Below are 22238 nucleotides of genomic sequence, written 5' to 3'. Positions count from 1 at the left end.
AGGGAGCGAGGGAGGGAAGGAGGGAGGAAGGGAGGGAGGAAGGGAGGGAGGGAGGAAGGAAGGGAGGGATAAATGAATGAATTATTATTGAGCAGGGAAAATGATTCATCAGGCAAAGTGCTTGTTTGCCACAGAACCATAGGATCCTCCGTGTGAATTCCTATCACCCACATTTTTCAAAGCCAGGTTCTTTGATACTAATAAAAATAAAATTTTATGCTCAGTACCCAAACTTGTCAGACATGAAGAAATTTGTTTTAAAATTAAAGACATTCCAAAACAAAATATTAAAGCACAGATTCCCATCAGATATTGGTCAAATAATGTCATTGTAAATGACAATTTATGCTGGTATTGCCATACTAAGAATCATGCTGGAAGTCTGTAGCTAACATTCTCCCCTTGAAGTTAGTCATGTTATGTTAGAAGCAGCTCTAGAAAATGATCTCTCATCACCAGAACTGTTTTCAGTGTGTTCTGAAAAAAAACAATCCAGTCTTTATACCAGGATAGTTATCTCAATTTAAGGGGCAGGGCAGTTACCTTAAGGTGGATACAATGCTGTCTTTACACTGTATTATTCCAAAACAATAAGCTGATCATTTTTGTATGATTTTAGAATTCATAACAGCTTTTTTCATAATAAATGGCAAATATCAACCAGGTTCCCAGGGTGATTAGATTAGAGTGATCATTCCAAAAGTAACCATTCACCTCTATTCCAAAAACCCTTAAGAATAATTTCACAGAATAATTTATTTGATCTATCCCTTGAGTCCACAATTAGCATTTGACCCAAAGAATAAAGGTAATCAAGAGTAAGAAATATATAATGCTGACAAAGATCCTATCTATTATTATACTGGAATGTGAATCACATACAATTAAAATCAAGGGTTTTTTTCTGATGGCATATTTAACCTCCAGTCCTATCTCAAGTTATTTACTATCTCTGTGTTTAAGGAAACTCTAAAAAGCTGTATTTAAGCACAATAGAGTTGACTTTAAAAGGAAAAAGTCTAGTTCTTTGAAATTAATATGAGCTTATTTATTCTCTTTAGAAGATGTCTCTCAAAGCAGGATTCATCTGTGCTGACACCAGTCATAATGGTTCAGCACAAACATTGAAGGTTTTGAATACAGAAAAAGCCCTCAACTTTTAGAAGTAAAGTTTTAAGAGGCTCAAATAAGTAAATGAACTTGCCAAACTTCATGGAGGTAGTTATAATTCAGGGTGATGAATATGCAATGCTACTTAAAATAGGGCAGCAGCCTTTAACTCATGTAGACAATGGAGTATATTAGAATCCTGCACTGTAAGAGTTTTCACTCTGAGCTTATTCCTTTCTTGTGAAGCACACAACTCCACACCAATTGATAACATTCTCATATCTTACAGTATGAAAACACTAGTGTGTGTATGTGTGTGTGTCTATCTGTGTGTCTGTGAGTATGTGTGTGTGTGTGTCTGTCTGTCTGTCTGTCTGTGTGCACACTCATGTATCCAAGGAAGGCACTGGTGTCTTCCTCAATCCTTCTATTCCTTATATATTAGGGTAGAGCCTCTTAGTTAACCGAAAGCTTGAACTTCAGCTAGTTTGATTAATCAGTCTTGTTCCAGGGATTCCCTGCAAACCCTCCAGCATACCAGCATTACAGACACTGTGTCCATCTGACTGTTGCACGAATTCTGGCAATACAAACAGCTGTCCTCATGCTTGCATAGTTGTTAGCAATTACAATTGAGGAACCATCTCCCCAGCTCCTGGAAATAGTTCCCAATTGGGGTAGCACAACTATCACAGAGTGGACACAGGCCAGAGATGACCATAACCACACTAAAACACACAGAATAGCCAAGAATTGTCCAGTCTAAGATGGCAACGATGTGGAAGCTGAAGACAGTGCTACTAGGACCCAAGCTCAGAGGCCCTACTAACGCATGAAGTTTCCAGTTACTCTGAGACAGAAAAAAAGGACAGCTGGGGTGAACACATGACTACTTCAGTGGTCAGCTTAACCCTGGCATTTATTCTAAATCTCGGCACTTGAAGCCCATGTTCATTTGGCTCTCATTCTAGCTAGAGTCTTTCAAGGATTTTCTTTGTGCTATTCAGATAAATGTTGAAGGATTCCTCTGTATAATTAAAATTAAGAATAATTTTTAATAAAATTCATTAGAATCGTTGGCTTACCTTGAAAAAAAGCTCAAAAAGAAGGTAAACAGAGTACATCTTTTCAATCACTATTTATCCACTGCGCTTTACCTAAACTATTTAACTTCTGTTCCCCTAAATGAAGCTGATTGATCACTATTAATTTTCATATTTCTATTGTATTCCTGGGAGTCCTTTGAAACCACAACATTGTTCATGAAGGTAAGTATTCTTAAATTAAAACTAGGAATCTTCTCTATATTAAAGACAATATAATGTCACATAGAAATGTCAGAAAATACATCTCTGACCAGATACTTCCTGTGAAATATAACACAGTTAAACCAACTTTGTACCAACAATGTACAAGCTCCCAGACACTGAGGTAGAAAACACACACTAACAAATGGGCAACCTTGTCCGTTGCAAGACAAATAAACCAAAATCACAAGATAAGAAAAAGCAATGTGTTTTCCATGACCTTAATCATAATTCACCAATACTTACAAGGCAACTTTTCAATACTGTATCACCCTCGAAACTGATTTCAGAAGCTTGGACCTGTGAATATGTGGTGTGTGTGTGTGTGTGTGTGTGTGTGTGTGTGTGTGTGTGTGTGTGTGTGTGTCTGTCTGTCTGTCTGTCTGTCTGTCTGTCTGTAAAATCTGATGGTTTTTCTAGATACTAGAACTTGATACAAAAGCTGTAACATCTAATGCCTCAAAAGTAGACTAGTAGAAAGAAAACTGAAGAATGCAGGGTTTCGAAGTCTTAGAGATTTTCTAGACATGAAAAGTGGCTAGAAATCTGGGTGGATCCCAATGAAGCCCCCAGCTATTCTCCTTTTTAGTAATTACTTTCTCTCTTAAATCTTGCTGGATTCTCCTTGTCAAAGAGGTAACAAAGCAAGAATGAAGGTTATCAGGTTGAAATGAAGCTAGAGATGCCCCTAACTTCTGCATTGATCTCACCAGGGGGAAATGTCTGGTTGCCACAAAGCTTTCCAAGAGAGAAAAAGTGATGCAAGATGGCGAAAACATCTCAGAGCTGAACCGGGAATACTACAAACTCTCAAAGAACACAAAGTTAGTAAGGCGATCCAATGATGTCAGGGTCTATTTACCAAACTTGTATCTCGGCTATTGAGACTTGAATAAAAGTGGAAAGAAACTACCTTTTAAATATTTAAATATATATATATATATTCCTTAGAACAAAAGGTCAATGACATAGAAGATTAGAATTGAAATTTTTCAATAGTTTAAAAGTTACATAAAATAAAATGCCTGACTTGGAATCCTGATCTCTTCTGGAGAGTGGACAAGAGTAACACACAATTGTATACTCAACATTGATTAAAAGGGCAGGAAAATCAAAAGTTCAAGTTTAGCCTGAGCTACATAGTTCATATCCTGCCTTTAAGAAACAAATCTAGAGCTAGAGAGACGGCTCAGCCATTAAAGGCTAGGCTCACAAAAAAAATATGAGAAACAAATCTATCCAAACAAAAAGAGCCTCTCTGAGTGTAGAGCTTTAGGCTGGCTGTAGGACTCAAAGTCTCTGGTTTTGTTCTTGTTTGTTCCTGTTTTGGTTTTGTGTTTAAATCTTCCTTCTGATTATGGTTTGTGTTAATGTGTGAAAAGAATTCAAGATGCATATAATAATGCAAGAAAAATTATGGCACTGGTTGCTAACTCTCTAGTAAAACAGATAAGGGTTCCATATCAGAAGATGAAGAGGAGAGTCAGAGCAGGCCAGCCCCTCTTGCTATGATAAGCACCATGTGCCAAAATAATCTGAATAGTGATGGGTTGATTTGGTCTACAGGCTATAAGCCATTACTAACGAAAGCCAAGGTAGGACTTGAAGCAGGGACCAATGGAAGAATGCTGCTTACTGGCTTGCTTCCCGTGATTTGTTCAGTTTTCTTTCTTATACAAACTCAAGACACCGCCTGCACTGGTTGGTGACACCACCCACAATGATCTAGGCAATACCATACCAATCATCAATCAAAACAAAAAGCACCCCACAGACCAACTTCATAAAGGCAATTCCTCAACTGAGGTAGCCAGGTATCAAGTAGAAAAAACTAGCCAACACACAAACCAGCTTTCCTATTATCCTGCACAAGAAGCTCACTCCACAGAAATGGTACCATTTATGATTCCAAAGACTGTACTTTGAGGGACCACCCCTATCGTTCACTAGTAGAGAAGCTCCTATGAACATGTAGAGTACCTAAAAGCAGGAGGCTGAAGTGTGCTGTTTTCTCCTGAGCACGAAGCAAGTTCTTCCTGTGGCTATGCTGCAACAACCTTCTGCCATTGGCGATCGTTCTTCTTCCCTTTGGGAGAGTTAGAGAGAGAAAGCATCATATGAGAGACTTCCTATTTGAGAAAAGGAAAAGAAAAAAAGATAGCAATTTTAATCAGAATATTTCTTTATTGGGATTAGTCTAAGGTTGACCTAAAGCTCAGAAATCATACAAGAAAATATTTAAAATTTTGATATTTTCAATTACAACTTTTACTCTAGAAAACATATCAGAAATAAAGTAAATAAAAGTCAGGAAAATGGTCTGCCTTCCAGTGCCCTGCTAGTAGCGTCCTGAGGTACTAGTCTCGCATCCATCCACGGGAAGAGGTAGGCATGGGTCTGTTTCCAGCCAACCTTCCAGAGTTCTGCTTGGAATCTTCTGAACCCTGGGGACTGCACCACTGGGAACTTGTCCTAGCAAACCAGCCCATCCAGAGTCTGCCAGCATCAAGGTGCTAGTCCGGGAGGTAAACATAGGCCTGTTTCCAGCCCACCTTGGTGCCCTGCTCGGAGCCTGATGAGGCCTGTTGACTGCACAGGCATGGGGGAACCTATCCAGGCAGACCAGGCTATCCAGAGTATGCCAGCATCCTAGTCACGCCTCCACCCATGGGAGAAGGTAAGCATGGACTTGTTTCCAACCCAACCTCCGGTGCACTGCTTGGAGCCACCAGAGGCTTGGGGAATGCACACAGGGGAACCCATCCTAGTGGAACAGCCCATACAGACTCTGCCAATGCTGCCCTACTAGACCCGCCTCCACACACAAGAAGAAGAGAGCCAACAGAGTATTGAAATGGCTTGGATCGACCAGAAGAGAACCTTGGAACTGTACCCAATAGGAGATGGAGAGGCCCCACTGGTACCTACTGTTAGAAGGGGTGGGAAGATGAGAGTGTAAGAACACAGTCAACAAGAGAAAGATCAGTTTGACACCATCATAGTCTAGGGACTCCATACCAGCAATACCTGAACAACCCAACACAGAAGCAGCAGAAGGGAATGACCCTAAAAACAATAAATATGATAGAGATCCTCAAAGAGGTAATGAGAAAAATCCCTTAAAGAAATGGAAGAAGGGTCTAGTGCCTGGGGACCATCACTGAGTCTCCCCTCCCTGCAGGAGCCTATGTACCCCAGATTCCTAGTCTTCTTTTCCATCCGAGGGACCAGGCAATTCGGGGTCTGTATCTGGTCCTGCTTTCCAGTGCCTGGGGATTGCCACTGAGCCTCCCCTCCCAGCAGGAGCCTACACACCCAAATTTCTTGGTCTTCTTTTCCACTCATGGGACCAGGAATTCGGGGTCTGTTTCTGGGCCTGCATTCCAGTGCCTGGGGACAACCACTGAGGATCCCCTCCGAGCGGGATCCTACGCACCCTAGATTCCTGGTCTTCTTCTCCACGCTGTGCGGGACCAAGCAATTCGGGACCAGACAATTCGGGGGAATTTCTCCAGCTTGCCCTCTCTCGGATATCCTGGCCTGGGGACCGAAGTCAGGTCGAGTCACCCCAAGAAAAACAAGCGAACATGAGCCTGCAGAGAGAGCCAGTCCACTTCTGTCCACACTCAGGGCAGAGGCAGCAGTGAGCTCCGGGTCCCCATGTTAGACCCAAATTCTTCCCGCTAGCCTGCTCTCGGATCTCCTGTCCTGGGGACTGAAACCAGGTCGACTGGACCCCAGACAACGAAGCAACCAGGAGCCTGTAGAGAGAGCCTATCTACTCCCACCCACACTCAGGGCAGAGGGCCTGGAACAGAGAGCGGAGTCCAGAGACTATTGGATTTGCTTGCACCCACCGAAAGGGAACCCTGGTCACCTACCCACCAGGAGAGGAAGAGGCTCTTTCTACAATATAAGAACACACTCAGCAACAGAAAAAAACAAATATGACACCACAATAGTCTAGAGATTCTACACCAGCAAGACCTGAACACCCCAATGAAGATGAAGCAGAAGGGAATGACCTTAAAAACACTTTCATGAAAATGGCAGAGGCCCTCAAAGAGGATATGAGAAAATGGAAGAAAACACAAACCAAAAAATCCAACAAATGCAAGACAAGGAGGAAAACACAAAGTAAAAATTACAAGAAACAATTCAAACAGTGCAAGCGTTGAAAGCTGATGTGAAGATATTTAAAAAAACACAGTTGAAGGAATAAGGGAAATAAAAAAAACTGGGGAAATGGTCAGGTATTACAGATGCAAGCCTAACCAACAGAATATAAGAGATGGAAAAGAGAATCTCAGGTCTTGAAGACACATTAGGAGAAAGAGATTCATCAACCAAAGAAAATCTTAAGTCCAACAAATCACTAACACAAAATATCCAGGACATATGGTACACTGGGAAAAGACAAAACCTAGAAATAATAGGTATAGAAGAAGGTGAAGAAACCAACCTCAAAAGGGCAGAAAACATATTCAACAAAATCATAGAAGAAACCTTTCCTTATCTAAAGAAAGGCATGCCAATGAAGGTGCAAGAAGCTTACAGAACACCAAATAGAGTGGATCACAAAAAAAGTCCCCTCGCTACATAATAATCAAAACCCCAAGCATACAGAATAAAGAAAGAACACTTAGAAATAAGGAAAAAGAACAAATAACATATAAAGACAAACCTATCAGAATTACACCTGACTTCTCCATGGAAAATCTGAAAGCCAGAAGTTCCTGGATAGATATTCTACCAACTCTAAAAGACTATGGAGGCCAGCCCAGATTACTTTACACAGCAAAGCTTTCAATCAATGTAGATGGAGAAAACAAGATATTCCATGACAAAACCAGATTTAAACAATACATCCCCACTAACCCAGTCCTACAGAAAGTTCTGGAAGGAAAACTCCAGTCCCAGGAAGTTAACTACAATCAGAAAAAACATAGGCAATAGATAATCCCACTTAACCAACAGCCAAAACAGAAAGGGGGTGGAAATCCACATACAATTCCAACAACAACAACCATTCCAAAACAAACAAGAATGAGAAATCAAAGGTCATTAATATACCTCAATATTAATGGTCTTAACTTGCCCATAAAAAGACACAGGCTAACAGAATGGATGCAAAAAACAATCCATCCTTCTGATGCATACAAGAATCATACCTCAGCTTCAAAGACAAAAGTTACCTCAGAGTTGGGAAAACATTTTCCAATTAAATGGACCAAAGAAACAAGCAGGGGTAGCAATCCTAATATCTAACAAACTAGACTTTAAACTGAAATCAATCCAAAGAGATGAAGGAGGTCATTTCATATTCATCACAGGAGAAATCCACCAAGATGAAGTCTCGATTCTGAACATCTATGCCACAAATACAAAGGCACCCACGTTCATAAAAGAAACATAAATAAAATTCAAACAACACATAAAACCTCACACACTAATCATGGGAGAATACAACACCCCACTCTCACCACTAGACAGGACTACCAGAGAGAAACTTAACAAAGGAGCTAACAGAAGTTATGACCCAAATGGGTTTGATAGAAAATACCATCCAGACACAAAAGAACAAACCTTCTTCTCAGGGACACATGGAACCTTCTCAAAAATCGACCACATACTTGGCAACATAACAAAACTCAACACGTACAAAAAATTGGAATAACTCCATGTATCTTATCAGACTACCATGCTTTAAAATTAGAATTCAACAACAACACAAATTGCAGAAACCCTACAAACACATGAAAATTGAATAATGAACAATTGCATCACTCATGGGTCAAAAAAGAAACCAAAAACGAAGTTAAAGACTTCCTACAATTCAAAGAGAATGAAGACACAACATAGCCAAACCTATGGGACACTTTGAAAGCAGTGCTAAGAGGAAAGCTCATAGCACTAAATGTCCACATGAAGAAATTGGAGAATAGTCACACTAGAGAATTAACTGCACAAATAAAAGCTCTAGAACAAAAAGAAGCAAACTCACCACGGAAGAATACACCCCAGGAAATAACCAATTGAGGGCTGACTGAATAAAGTAGAAAGTAGGAAAACAATACAAATAATCAATGTAACGAAGAGTTGGTTCTTTGAGAAAATCAACAAGATAGAAAAATCTTTATCCAAACTCGCCATATGGAAAATGTGAACACGAAAATTAACAAAATCAGAAATGAAAAGAGGGACATAACAATGGACACTGAGGAAATACAGAGAATCGACAGGTCATACTTTGAAAACCTGTACTCCAAAGCAGCTGTTCCTCCGGCAGCATCAGGTAAACAGGCCGGCTTCCCGGCCTGTGCTCCAGTGACTGCAGATTGCCTGGGAACTGCACAGAGCTCCCAATCCCGGCGGGAGCCAAGCACCCCAGACCCCAGGTCTTATCTCCCACCAACGAGACCAGGAAACCAGAGGAGGCTGGGAGTCCAGGGAAGCAGCTGTTCCTCCAGCAGCATCAGGTAAACAGGCCTGCTTCCCGTCCTGTGGTCCAGTGCGTGCAGATTGCCTGGGAACTGCACAGAGCTCCCAATCCTGGCGGGGGCCAAGCACCCCAGATTCCAGGTCTTCTCTCCCGCCAACGAGACCAGGAAACCAGAGGAGCCAGGGAGACCAGGGGAGTAGCGGTTCCGGATCAGGTACAACAGGACCCAGCATAGGGTATAGGGGATCAGGTAGGAGGTTAAGCACCCCAGATTCCTGTTCTTCTTCTCCACCCACGGGACCAGCACTTGGACAAGGAATAGAAGAACCACCAGATGATCAGACTTGCTAGCACCCACCAAAAGGGAACTCTGGTCCCCAGACCAGTAAGGGGCTCTTTCTGCACCCACTAGAAGAAGAGATGGGAAAGACACAATACAAAAACACACTCAGCAACAGAAAAACAAATATGACACCGCCAGATTCTAGAGACTCCACACCAGCAAGGCCCCAACATTCCAATGCGAACGAAGCAGAAGAGAACGACCTTAAAAGCACTTTGATGAAAATGATAGAGGCCCTAAAAGAGGATATAGGAAAATCCCTCAAAGAAATGGAAGAAAAAACAAACCAAAAAATGCAAGAATTGGAAGAAAAAACAAACCAAAAAAGGCAGGAAATGGAAGAAGAAACGAAGCAAAAATGCAAGAAATGGAAGAAAAAACAAAGCAAAAAATGAAAAAAATGGAAGAAGAAACAAACCAAAAAAGGCAGGAAATGGAAGAAAGAACAAACCAAAAAATTCATAAAAGGTGTCAAATGAACGAAAAGATAAACAGAAAATTGAAAGAAGCAATGCAAACACTGCAAGGGTTGAAAACTGAAATAGAGACATTAAAAGAAACACAATCTGAAGAAAGGCAGAAAATAGAAAAGTTAGACAAACAGTCAGGCACTACCGATACAAGCATTACCAACAGAATAGAAGAGATGGAAGAGAGAATCTCAAGTGTTGAAGATACACTAGGAGAAATGGATTTATCAACCAAAGAAAACCTTAAATCCAACAAACCCTTAACACAAAACATCCAGGAAATATGGGACACTATGAAAAGACCAAACCGAAGAATAATAGGTATAGAAGAAGGAGAAGAAATCCACCTCAAAGGGGCAGAAGGCATATTCAACAAAATCATAGAAGAAAACTTTCCCAACCTTAAGAAAGACATGCCAATGAAGGTACAAGAAGCCTACAGAACACCAAATAGAGTGGACCACAAAAAAAAATCCCCTCGCCACATAATAATCAAGACCCCAAACATACAGAATAAAGAAAGAATATTAAGAGCAGCTAAGGAAAAAGGTCAAGTAACATATAAAGGCAGACCTATCAGAATTACACCTGATTTCTCCATGGAAACTCTGAAAGCCAGAAGGTCCTGGATAGATATTCTACCTACACTAAGAGACCATGGATGCCAGCCCAGACTACTATACCTGGCAAAGCTCTCAATCACTATAGACAGAGAAAACAAGATATTCCATGACAAAACTAGATTCAAGCAATATGTGTCCACTAACCCAGCCCTACAGAAAATTTTGGAAGGAAAACTCCAACCCCAGGAAGCTAACTACAACCAGAAAAACATAGGCATTAGAGAATCCCTCTCTACCAACAGCCAAAAGAACAAAGGGGTGAAATTCTACACATAATTCCACCAACAACAACCATTGCAAATCAAAGAAGGATGAGCAATCAATGGTCATTAATATCCCTCAATATTAATGGCCTTAACTCACCCCAAAAAAAGACACAGACTAGCAGAATGGATTCGAAGACAGAACCCTTCCTTCTGCTGCATACAAGAAACACACCTCACCCTCAAAGACAGACATTACCTGAGAGTTAAAGGTTGAGAAAAAATTTTTCAATCAAATGGACCCAAGAAACAAGCAGGGGTAGCAATCCTAATATCTAACAAACTGGACTTTAAAATAAAATCAACCAAAAAAGATGAAGGAGGTCATTACATACTCATCACAGATGAAACACACCAAGATGAAGTGTCTATCCTGAACATCTATGCCCCAAATACAAAGGCATCCACATTCATTAAAGAAACATTATTAGAACTTAAATCTCATCTAAAGCCCCACACAGTTATAGTGGGAGATTTCAACACACCACTCTCACCACTAGACAGGAATACCAGACAGAAATTCAACAAAGAAGCAAAGGGTCTAATAGAAGTAATGACCCAACTTGGATTAACAGATATCTATAGAACATTTCATCCACATAAAAAAGAATATACCTTCTTCTCAGCACCACATGAAACCTTCTAAAAAATCGACCACATACTTGGCAACATATAAACCTCAGCAGCTACAAAAAATTGGAATAACTCCATGCATCTCATCAGACCAAGATGCTTTAAAATTAGAATTCAACAACAACACAAATTGCAGAAAACCTACAAACTCATGGAAATTGAATAATGCTCAACTGCACCATCCCTGGGTCAAAGAGGAAATAAAAAAAAGAACTTAAAGATTTCCTCAAATTCAATGAGAATGAAGACAAAACATACCCAAACCTATGGGACACTTTGAAAGCAGTGCTATGGGGGAAGTTCATAGCACTAAGTGCTCACATGAAGAAACAGGAGAAAAGCTATTGAACAGAATTAACATCACAGCTGAAAGCTCTAGAACACAAAGAAGCAAACTCCCCCAGGAGGAGTAGACGCCAGGAAATAATCAAATTGAGGGCTGAAATCAATAAAGTAGAAACCAGGAAAACAATACAAAGAATCAATGCAACGAAGAGTTGGTTCTTTGAGAAAATCAACAAGATAGACAAACCTTTGTCCAAACGTACCAAACAGCAGAGAGTGAACACATAAATTAACAAAATCAGAAATGAAAAGGAGGACATAACACAGACTCTGAGGAAATCCAGAGAATCATTAGGTCATACTTTGAAAACCTGTACTCCACAAAATTCGAAAATTTAAAGGAAATGGATGACTTCCTGGATAGCTATCACTTGCCAAAACTAAATCAAGAACAGATAAGCAATTTAAATAGACCTATAAAACCTATGGAAATAGAAGCAGTCATCAAAAGTTTCCCAACCATAAAAAGTCCAGGTCCAGATGGCCTCACTGCAGAATTCTACCAGAAATTCAAAGAACAGCTTATACCAATTCTTCTCAAAGTGTTCCACACAATAGAAGCAGAAGGGTCTTTGCCAAACTCTTTCTATGAGACTTCAATAACCTTGATCCCCAAGCCACACAAAGATACAACTAAGAAAGAGAACTTCAGACCAATATCCCTCATGAACATTGATGCAAAAATACTCAATAAAATACTGGCAAATCAGATCCAAGAACACATCAAAACAATCATTCACCACGATCAAGTAGGTTTCATCCCAGGGATGCAGGGATGGTTCAACATACGAAAATCCATCAACGTAATCCACCATATAAACAAGCTGAAAAACAAAAATCACATGATCATCTTACTAGATGCTGAAAAAGCCTTTGACAAAATCCAACACCCCTTCATGATAAAGGTCTTGGAGAGATCTGGGATAACAGGGACATACTTAAACATAATAAAAGCTATATACAGTAAACCAACAGCCAACATCAAACTAAATGGACAGAAAGTCAACGCAATTCCTCTAAAATCAGGAACAAAACAAGGCTGTCCACTCTCACCATACCTTTTCAACATAGTACTTGAAGTTCTAGCTATTGCCATACGACAACAAAGGGGGATCAAGGGGATACAAATTGGGAAGGAAGAGGTCAAACTTTCACTGTTTGCAGACAATATGATAGTTTACATCAATGACCCAAAGAACTCTACCAGGGAACTCTTACAGCTGATTAACACCTTCAGCAAAGTGGCAGGCTACAAGATTAACTCAAGAAAATCAGTAGCCCTACTTTATACAGATGCTAAAAGGGCTGAAAAAGAAATCAGAGAAACATCACCCTTTACAATTGCCAGAAACAACATAACGCTAACCAAACAAGTGAAAGACCTGTATCGTAAGACTTTGAATCTTTAAAAAAAGAAATTAAAGAAACCCTCAGAAAATGGAAAGATCTCCCATGCTCTTGGATGGGTAGGATCAATGTAGTAAAAATGGCAATCCTGCCAAAAGCAATCTACAGATTCAATGCAATCCCCATTAAAATCCCAGCACAATTCTTCACAGACCTTGAAAGAACAATAATCAATTTTGTATGGAAAAACAAAAGACCCAGGATAGCCAAAACAACCCTGTTCAACAAGGCAACATCCAGAGGCATCACCATCCCTGACCTCAAGCTCTATTATAGAGCTACAGTCCTGAAAACAGCTTGGTATTGGCACAAAAATAAACAGGTAGACCAATGGAATCAAATTGAAAACCCGGGTATTCACCCACACATGTACGAACATCTGATCTTTGACAAAGAAGCTAAAAATATACAATGGAATAAAGAAAGCATCTTCAACAAATGGTGCTGGTATAACTGGAGACTGGCATGTAGAAGAATGCGGATCGATCCATGTTTATCGCCATACACAAAACTTAAGTCCAAATGGATCAAAGACCTCAACATAAATCCAGCCACACTGAACCTCTTAGAAGAGAAAGTGGGTGGTACCCTTGAACGAATTGGTACAGGAGACAGCTTCCTGAATATAACACCCGTAGCACAGACAGTGAGATCAACAATTAATAAATGGGGCCTACTGAAACTGAGAAGCTTCTGTAAGGCAAAGGACACAGTCAGCAAGACAAAATGACAGCCCACAGAATGGGAAAAAATATTCACTAATCCCACATCTGACAGAGGGTTGAGCTCCAAAATTTACAAAGAACTCAAGAAGCAAGTCTCCAAAACATCAAAGGACCCAATTAAAAAGTGGGCTGCAGAACTAAATAGAGAGTTTTCAATAGAGGAGTCTAAAATGGCTGAGAGGCACTTGAGAAAGTGTTCAACATCCTTAGCCATCCGGGAAATGCAAATTAAAACAACTCTGAGATACCATCTCACTCCTTTATGCTGGAGAGGATGTGGTGAAAGGGGGACACTCCTCCATTGCTGGTGGGAGTGCCAACTGGTTCAGCCACTTTGGAAATCAGTATGGAGATTCCTCAGAAAAATGGGAATAAACCTACCACAAGACCCAGCAACTCCACTCTTAGGCATATATCCAAAAGATGCCCATTCATACAACAAAGATGTCTATTCCACTATGTTCATAGCAGCTTTATTTGTAATAGCCAGAACTTGGAAGCAACGTAGATGTCCCTCAACCGAAGAGTGGATAGAGAAAATGTGGTACATTTACACAATGGAGTACTATTCAGCAGAAAAAAACAATGGAATCATGAAATTCGCAGGCAAATGGATGACACTAGAAGAAACCATCCTGAGTGAGGTAACCCAGTCACAAAAAGAGAAACATAGCATGTACTATCTCATATATGGATTTTAGACATAGATCTGGGGAGTGCCAGCCTACAATCCTATGGCCAGAGGGTCTGGGAAACAGAAACTTCATTTAGTGGCTGATCGAAGAAGAGGCAGACTCCCTTGGTTAAGTACTGAGCTGAACTCAAGAAAGCCAGTAACAGAGAGGTAGGACTGATGATCAAAGGGATTAAGACTGGGCTGGTTTAACCCCCAGAAGCAGCTGACCAGACAAAGGTTAACTCTTGAATCCCAGGCATCAGCCTGGGAATCCAGCATGGGACTGATCAAGACCCCCTGAATCTGGGTGTCAGTGAAGAGGCCTAGGGAATCTATTGAGCCTTGGGTAGCAGATCAGTACCCATCCCGAGTATACACACGGACTTTGGTTCCCTTCCAACAATGTGAAGTGCACTCTCACCCTGAACTCTTGGGGAAGGGTCTAGGCCCTGCCCTATATGAAATGACAGACTATGGACACCCCCATGGAGGGCCTCACCCTCCCTGGGGGAATGAGGGGATAAGGGGGGGAGGGCACGGGAGGAGAGGAGGGAAAGGGAGAGGGACCTGGAACTGACTTGTGAAGCAACCTTGTTTCTTATCTAAATTTAAACTGGAAAATAAAAAAAAAGAAAACCTGTACTCCACAAAATTAGAAAATTTAAAGGAAATGGAAAATTTTCTGAATAGATATAACCTGCCAAAATTAAATCAAGAGCAGATAAGCAATTTAAATAGACTTGAAATCCCTAAAGATATAGAAAGAGTCATCAAAAGTCTCGCAACCAAAAAAAACAAAAGCCCAGGTCCAGTTCTCCTCAAAGTATTCCATGCAGTAGAAGAAGAAGTGCCTTTGCCAAACTATTTTTTACTAGGCTTCAATAACCTTGATACCCAAGCCACACAAAGACACAATTAAGAAAGAGAATTCAGACCAATTTCACTCATGAACATTGATGCAAAAATAGTCAATAAAATACTGCAAATTGGATCCAAGAACACATCAGAAAAATCACCCACCATGATGAAGTAGGTTTCATCCAAAGGATTCAGGGATGGTTAAACAAACAAAAATCCATCAATGTAATCCACCATATAAAACAGCTGAGAAACAAAAATCACATGATCTCCTCACTGGATGCTGAAAAAGCCTCTGACAAAATTCAACATCCCTTCATGATAAAGGTCTTGGAGAAATCAGGGATAACAGGAACATACCTAAACATAACAAAAGCTATATACAGCTAACTAACAGCCAACATCAAACTAAAGTAGGAGAAACTCAAAGCAATTCCTCTAAAATCAGGAACAAGACAAGGCTGTCTACAGTGTCAGGATACAAGATCAACTCAAAAACATAAGTAGCCTTACTATATACAGATAATAAAAGCCTGAGAAAGAAATCGGAGAAACATCACCCTTTACAATTGCCACAAATAACATAAAATACCTTAGGGTAACACTAACTAACAAGTGAAAGACCTGTATTGCAAGAACTTTGAGTCTTTAAAGAAAGAAATTAAGGAAGACACCAGAAAATGGAAAATCTCCCATGCTCTTGGATAGGTACGATCAATGTAGTAAAAATGGCAATCTTGCCAAAAGCAATCTACAGACTCAATGCAATCCCCATCAAAATCCCAGCACAATTCTTCACAGACCTTCAAAGAATAATTCTCAACTGTATATGGAAAAACAAAAAACCCAGGATAGCCAAGACAATCCTGCTCAACAAAGCAACATCTGGAGGCATCACCATCCCTGACTTCAAGCTCTATTATAGAGCTATAGTCCTGAAAACAGTTTGGTATCAGCACAAAAATAGACAGATAGACCAATGGAATCAAACTGAAAAACCTGAGATTAATCCACAAACCTATGAACACCTGATTTTTGACAAAGAAGCGAAAATGATACAGTGGAAGAAAGATAGCATCTTCAACAAATGGTGCTGGCATAACTGAGTATTGGCATGTAGAAGACTGCAGAAAAATCCATGTCTATTGTTATGCACAAAACTCAAGTCCAAATGGATCAAAGACCTCAACATAAAATCAGCCACACTGAACCTGTTAGAAGAGAAAGTGGGAGGTACCCTTGAACAAATTGGTACAGAAAACTGCTTCCTGACCATAACACCACTAGAACAGACACTGAGATCGACAATTAATAAATTAAACCTCCTGAAACTGAGAAGCTTTGGTAAGGCAAAGGACACAGTCAACAAGACAAAAAGGCAGTCCACAGATTGGGAAAATATATTCACTAACCCCACATCTGACAGAGGGCTGATCTCCAAAATTTGCAAAGAACTCAAGAAGCAAGTCTCCAAACCACCAAAGGAGCCAATTAAACAGTGGGGTACTGAACTAAATAGAGAATTCTCAATAGAGGAATCTAAATGACTGAGAGACACTTAAGAAAGTGCTCAACATCCTTAGCCATCAGGGAAATGCAAATCAAAACAACTCTTAGATACCATCTTACTCCTGTCAGAATGGCTAAAATCAAAAATACCAATCACAGTTTATGCTGCAGAGGATGTGGAGAAAGGGGAGTGCTGGTGGGAGTGCCAACTTATACAGTCACTTTGGAAATCAGTATGAAGAGTCCTCAGGAAAATGGGACTCAGTCTACCACAAGACCCTGCAATTCCACTCTTAGGCATATACCCAAAAGATGCACATTCATACAACAAGGATGTCTGTTCCACTATGTGCATAGCAGCATTATTAGTAATAGCTAGAACTTGGAAGCAATCTAGATACCCCTCACCTGAAGAGTGGAAGAGAAAATGTGGTGCATTTACACAATGGAGTACTACTCATCGGGAAAAAAATGGAATCCTGAAATTTGCAGGCAAATGGATGGTACTAGAAGAAACCATCCTGAGTGACATAACCCAGTCGCAAAAAGACAAACATGGCATGTACTCACTCGTATGTGGATTTTAGACATAGATCAGGGGAATGCCAGCCTACAATCCCACTGCCAGAGAGTCTGGGAAACAGGAAGGACCCTAAGAAAGATATGCATGATACCCGAGAGAAGAAGGATGAGGCAAGATCTCCTGAGCCGATTGGGAGCATCTGGGGGAGGAGAGAGGGAGCCAGGAAAAAGAGAGGGGGAGAAGAGGAGAGGAGAGGAGGACATGGCGGAGCAGAAAGGTTGTGTTGGGGGATGAATAGAGAAGAGCAGGATGAGAGATACCATAATAGAGGGAGTCATTATAGGTTTGAGGAGAGATCTGCCACTAGTGAGATTTCCAAAGATCTATAAGGATGGCACCAACTGGCAAACCAAGCAATAGTTGAGAGACTACCTTAAATACCCCTCCCTGACAATGATTTTGACCACTGTTTTATATGCCATCCTAGAACCTCCATCCAGTGACAGACAGAAGCAGAGGCAGATACCCACAGCTAAACACTGAACTGAACTCATGGAACTCAGTGACAGAGAGTGAGGAGTGATGAGGAAAGGGGTCAAGGCTGGGCTGGTGTAACCCAGAGAAACAGCTGACCTGAACAAGGGGGAGATCTTGGACCCCAGGCTGATGGCTTAGAGGCCATCATGGTACTGATCCAGAGCCCCTGAATGTGGGTGTCAGTGAGGAGACCTAGGCAATTGATGGGGCTTTGGGTAGTAGATCAGTATTTATCCCTGGAACACAAATGGTCTTTGGGTGCCCATCCCACAATGAGGAATGCTGTCTCAATCTGGAAATTTGGAGAAGGAACTGTGCCCTCCCCCAGAACAAAATGACAGACTCTAGAGATCCCCCATGGAGGGCCTTACCCTCCCTGGCGGAATGGAGTGGGGATTGGGTGGGGGGCAGTGGGGCTGATGTGGGGGGGTGGGTGTTGAGGGAAGGAAGAGGGAGCTGGGACTGACATGGGAAGCAAACTTGTTTCTAATTTAAATATATAATAAAGTTTTTAAAAAAAAGAAATGGAAGAAAAAAACAAATGAAAAATTAAAGAAATGGAGGAAAAGACAAACCAAAAATTGTAAGAAATAATTCAAACACTGCAAGGTTTGAAAGCTGAAATAAAGACAATATAAAACAAAAACAAAAACAAAAAACAAAAACCACACAGTCTGAGGAAATGCTGACAAAAGAAAAGCTGGGTAAATGATCATACAGATGCAAGCATAACCAACAGAATACAAGAGATACAAGAGAGAATCTCAGGCGTTAAAGATACACCAGGAGAAACAGATTCATTGACCAAAGAAAATCTTAAATACAACAAATCACTAATATAAAATATTCAGGAAATATGGGACAATGTGAAAAGAACAAACCTAAGAATAAGTGGTATAGAAGGTGAAGAAACCCACCTCAAAGGTACAGAAAACATATTAAAAAATCATAGAAGAAAACTTTCCCAAATCTAAAGAAAGACATGCTAATGAAAGTACAAGAAGCTTACAGACTACCAAATAGAGTGAACCACAAAAAATTCACTTCCCCACATAATAAAAACATAAAACATACAGAATAAAGAAAGAATGGTAAGAGCAGTAGTGAATAAAGGGCAAGTAGCATACAAAGGCAATCCTATCAGAATCACACCTGATTTCTCCATGGAAACTCTGAAAGCCAGAAGGTCCTGCATAGATATTCTTCCAACACTAAAGACTATGGATGACAGCCCAGATTACTATGCCCAGCAAAGCTTTCAACCACTACAGATGGACAAAACAAGACATTCCATGATGAAACCAGGCTTAAATGATACAGATTCACTAATCCAGCCCGACAGAAAGTTTTGAAAGGAACACTCCTATCCAAGGAAGTTAACTACACCCACAAAATTATAGGCAATACATAATCCCACTTTACCAACAGCCAAAAAAAGGGGGTGGTGAAAATCCACTTGCAATATCACCAACAACAAATCAAAAAAACAAAAACAAAAATTAAAAATCAGTGGTCAATAATATGCCTCAATATCAATGTTCTTAACTTGCCTACAAAAAGACACAGGCTAACAGAATGGATACAAAGACAGAATCCATCCTTCTGCTGTATACAAGAAACACACCTCAACTTCAAAGACAGACATTACCTCAAAGTTAAGGGATCAGAAAAGATTTTCCAATCAAATGGATCCAAGACACAAGTTGGTGTAGCAATCCTAATATCTAACACATTAGACTTTAAACTAAAATCAATCAAAAGAGATGAAGAAGGTCATTTCATATTTATCCCAGGAGAAATCAATCAAGATGAAGTCTCAATTCTGAACATCTATACCCCAAATACAAAGACATCCACATTCATAAAAGAAACATTACTAAAACTCAAATCACACATACAACCTCAAACACTTAAAGTTGGAGACTTCCAACACTCCACTCTCACCACTAGACAGGACTACCAGACAGAAACTTAACAAAGAAACAAAGGAACTAATAGTAGCTCTGACCCAAATGGATTTGACAGACATCTGTAGAACATTCCATCCAAACACAAAAGAATATACCTTCTTTTCAGTGCCACATGGAAACTTCTCTAAATTAGACCACATAATCAGCAACATAGCAAACCTGGATAGATACAAAAAATTGGAATAACCCCCTGCATCTTATCAGAACACCAGGCTTTAAAGTTAGAATTCAACAACAACACGAATTTCAGAAACCCTACAAACTCATGGAAATTGAACAATGTACAATTGCAGCTTTCCTGGGTCAAGGAAGAAATAAAAAGAGTAATTAAAGACTTCCTAGAATTCAATGAGAATGAAGACACAACATACCCAAACTTATGGGACACTTTGAAAGCAGTGCTAAGAGGAAAGTTCATAGCATTAAGTGCCTACATGAATAAACTATAGAATATTCACATTAAAGAATTAACAGCACAACTGAAAGCTCTAGAACAAAAAGAAGCAAACTCGCCCTGGAGGAGTAGACTGCAGGAAATAATCAAATTGAGGAATGAAATCAATGAACTAGAAACCAGGAAAACAATAAAAAGAATCAAGGTAACAAAGAGATGGTTCTTCGAGAAAATCAACATAAACAAAACTTTATCCAAACTAACCAAAAGGTAAAGAGTGAACATGCAAATTAACAAAATCAGAAATAAAACAGGGAACATAAAAAAACATTCAGGAAATCAAGATAATATTCAGGTCATACTTTGAAAACCTGTACTCCAGGAAATTAGAAAATTAAAAGGAAATGAATAATTTTCTGGATAGATATAAATTACCAAAATTAAATAAAGAACAGATAAGCAATTTAAATAGACCTATACCTCTAATGAAATAGAACAAGTCATCAAAAGTCTTCCAACAAAAAAAAAGCCCAGGGTCAGATGGTTTCAGTGCAGAATTCTACCAGAAATTCAAATAACAGCCAATACCAATTCTCTTGAAAGTGTTCCACACAATAGAAGCAGAAAGGTCATTCACAAACTCTTTTTTACCAGGCTAAAACTACCTTGATACCAAAACCATACAAAGACACAACTAAGAAAGACAACAACATATCAATATCACTCATGAACACTGATGCAAAAATACTCAATAAATAACTGGCAAATAGAATCCAAAAACGCATCAGAAATATCATCCACCATGATCCAGTAGGATTCCTCCCAGTGAGGCAGGGATGGTTCAGCATATGAAAATGTATCAATATAATCCACCATATAAACAAACTGAAAAAGTAAACCACATGATCATCTTACTAGATGCTGAAAAAGCCTTTGACAGAATCCAACACCCCTTCATGATAAAGATCTTGGAGAGATAAGGGACAACAGGAACATATATAAACATAATAAAAGCAAAATACAGTAAACCAACAGCCACATCAAACTAAATGGAGAGAAACTCAACATGATTCTTAGGAAATCAGAAACAAGATAAGGCTGTCCACTCTCTCCATATCTCTTCAATATTGTACTGGAAGTTCTAGCTAGAGCGATTCAACAACAAAAGTAGATCAAGGATACAAATTGGAAAAGAAGTCAAACTTGCACTATTTGCAGATGATATGATAGTTTACATAAGTGACCCAAAAAACTCTACCAGGGAACTGTTATGGCTGATAAACACCTTCTGCAATTTGGTAGACTACACGATTAACTCAAAAAAAAATCAGTAGCCCTACTATATACAGATGATAAATGGGCTGAGAATGAAATCAGAGAAACAACAACCTTTACAATAGCCACAAACACCATAAAATATCTTGGGGAAACTCTAACCAAACAAATGAAAGACCTGTATAGCAAGAACTTTGAGTCTTTATAGAAAGAAATTAAAGAAGATACCAGAAAATGGAAAGATCTCCCATGCTCTTGGATAAGTAGGATCAACATAGTAAAAATGGCAATCTTGCCAAAACAATCTACAGATTCAATACAATCCCCATCAAAATACCTGCACAATTTTTCACAGACCCTGAAAAAACAATAATCAACATTATACGGAAAAACAAAAGACCCAGGATAGCCAAAACAACCCTGTACAATAAAGGAACTTCCAGAGGCATCACCATTCCTGACTTCATACTCTATTACAGAGCTATAGTTCTGAAAACAGTTTGGTATTGACAAAAAATAGACAGGTACACCAATGGAATCAAATAGAAAATCCTGATATCAACCCACACACCTACAGACATCTGATTTTTGACAAAAGCTAAAATTATACAATGGAAAAATAAAGCATCTTCAATAAATGGTGCTGGCATAGCTGAATACTGATATGTAGAAGACTGCAGATAGATCCATATCTATTGCCATGCACAAAACTTAAGTCCAAATGGATCAAAAACCTCAACAAAAATCCAGCGACACTGAACCTCTTAGATGAGAAAGTGGGAGGTACCCTCGAATGAATTGGTACAGTAGACCACTTCCTGATCATAG

The 22238-nt window shown here is 39.7% G+C and overlaps 1 protein-coding gene and 1 non-coding gene across 3 annotated transcripts in view; one reads left to right on the top strand and one right to left on the bottom strand.

Annotated features, from left to right (window-relative positions):
* Positions 1 to 22238, bottom strand: part of Iqcm (IQ motif containing M) — a 466620-nt gene that overhangs the window by 428092 nt on the left and 16290 nt on the right. For both annotated transcript variants that reach the window (XM_040734846.1, XM_040734847.1), the window contains exon 2: positions 4398 to 4503. The gene's annotated coding sequence lies outside the window, so the exon portion shown is untranslated. The remainder of the gene's footprint in view (positions 1 to 4397; positions 4504 to 22238) is intronic.
* On the top strand, positions 4329 to 4538 carry LOC121135732. Its single transcript, XR_005872840.1, has one exon. It is a non-coding gene; the product is annotated as a small nucleolar RNA U3 (small nucleolar RNA).

This window comes from Mesocricetus auratus, unplaced genomic scaffold, assembly GCF_017639785.1.
Source record: "Mesocricetus auratus isolate SY011 unplaced genomic scaffold, BCM_Maur_2.0 Super-Scaffold_100041, whole genome shotgun sequence".
Taxonomy (NCBI): Eukaryota; Metazoa; Chordata; class Mammalia; order Rodentia; family Cricetidae; genus Mesocricetus; species Mesocricetus auratus.
The sequence above is the reverse complement of the archived record's forward strand: the minus strand, read 5'-3'. Positions and strand labels throughout refer to the sequence as shown.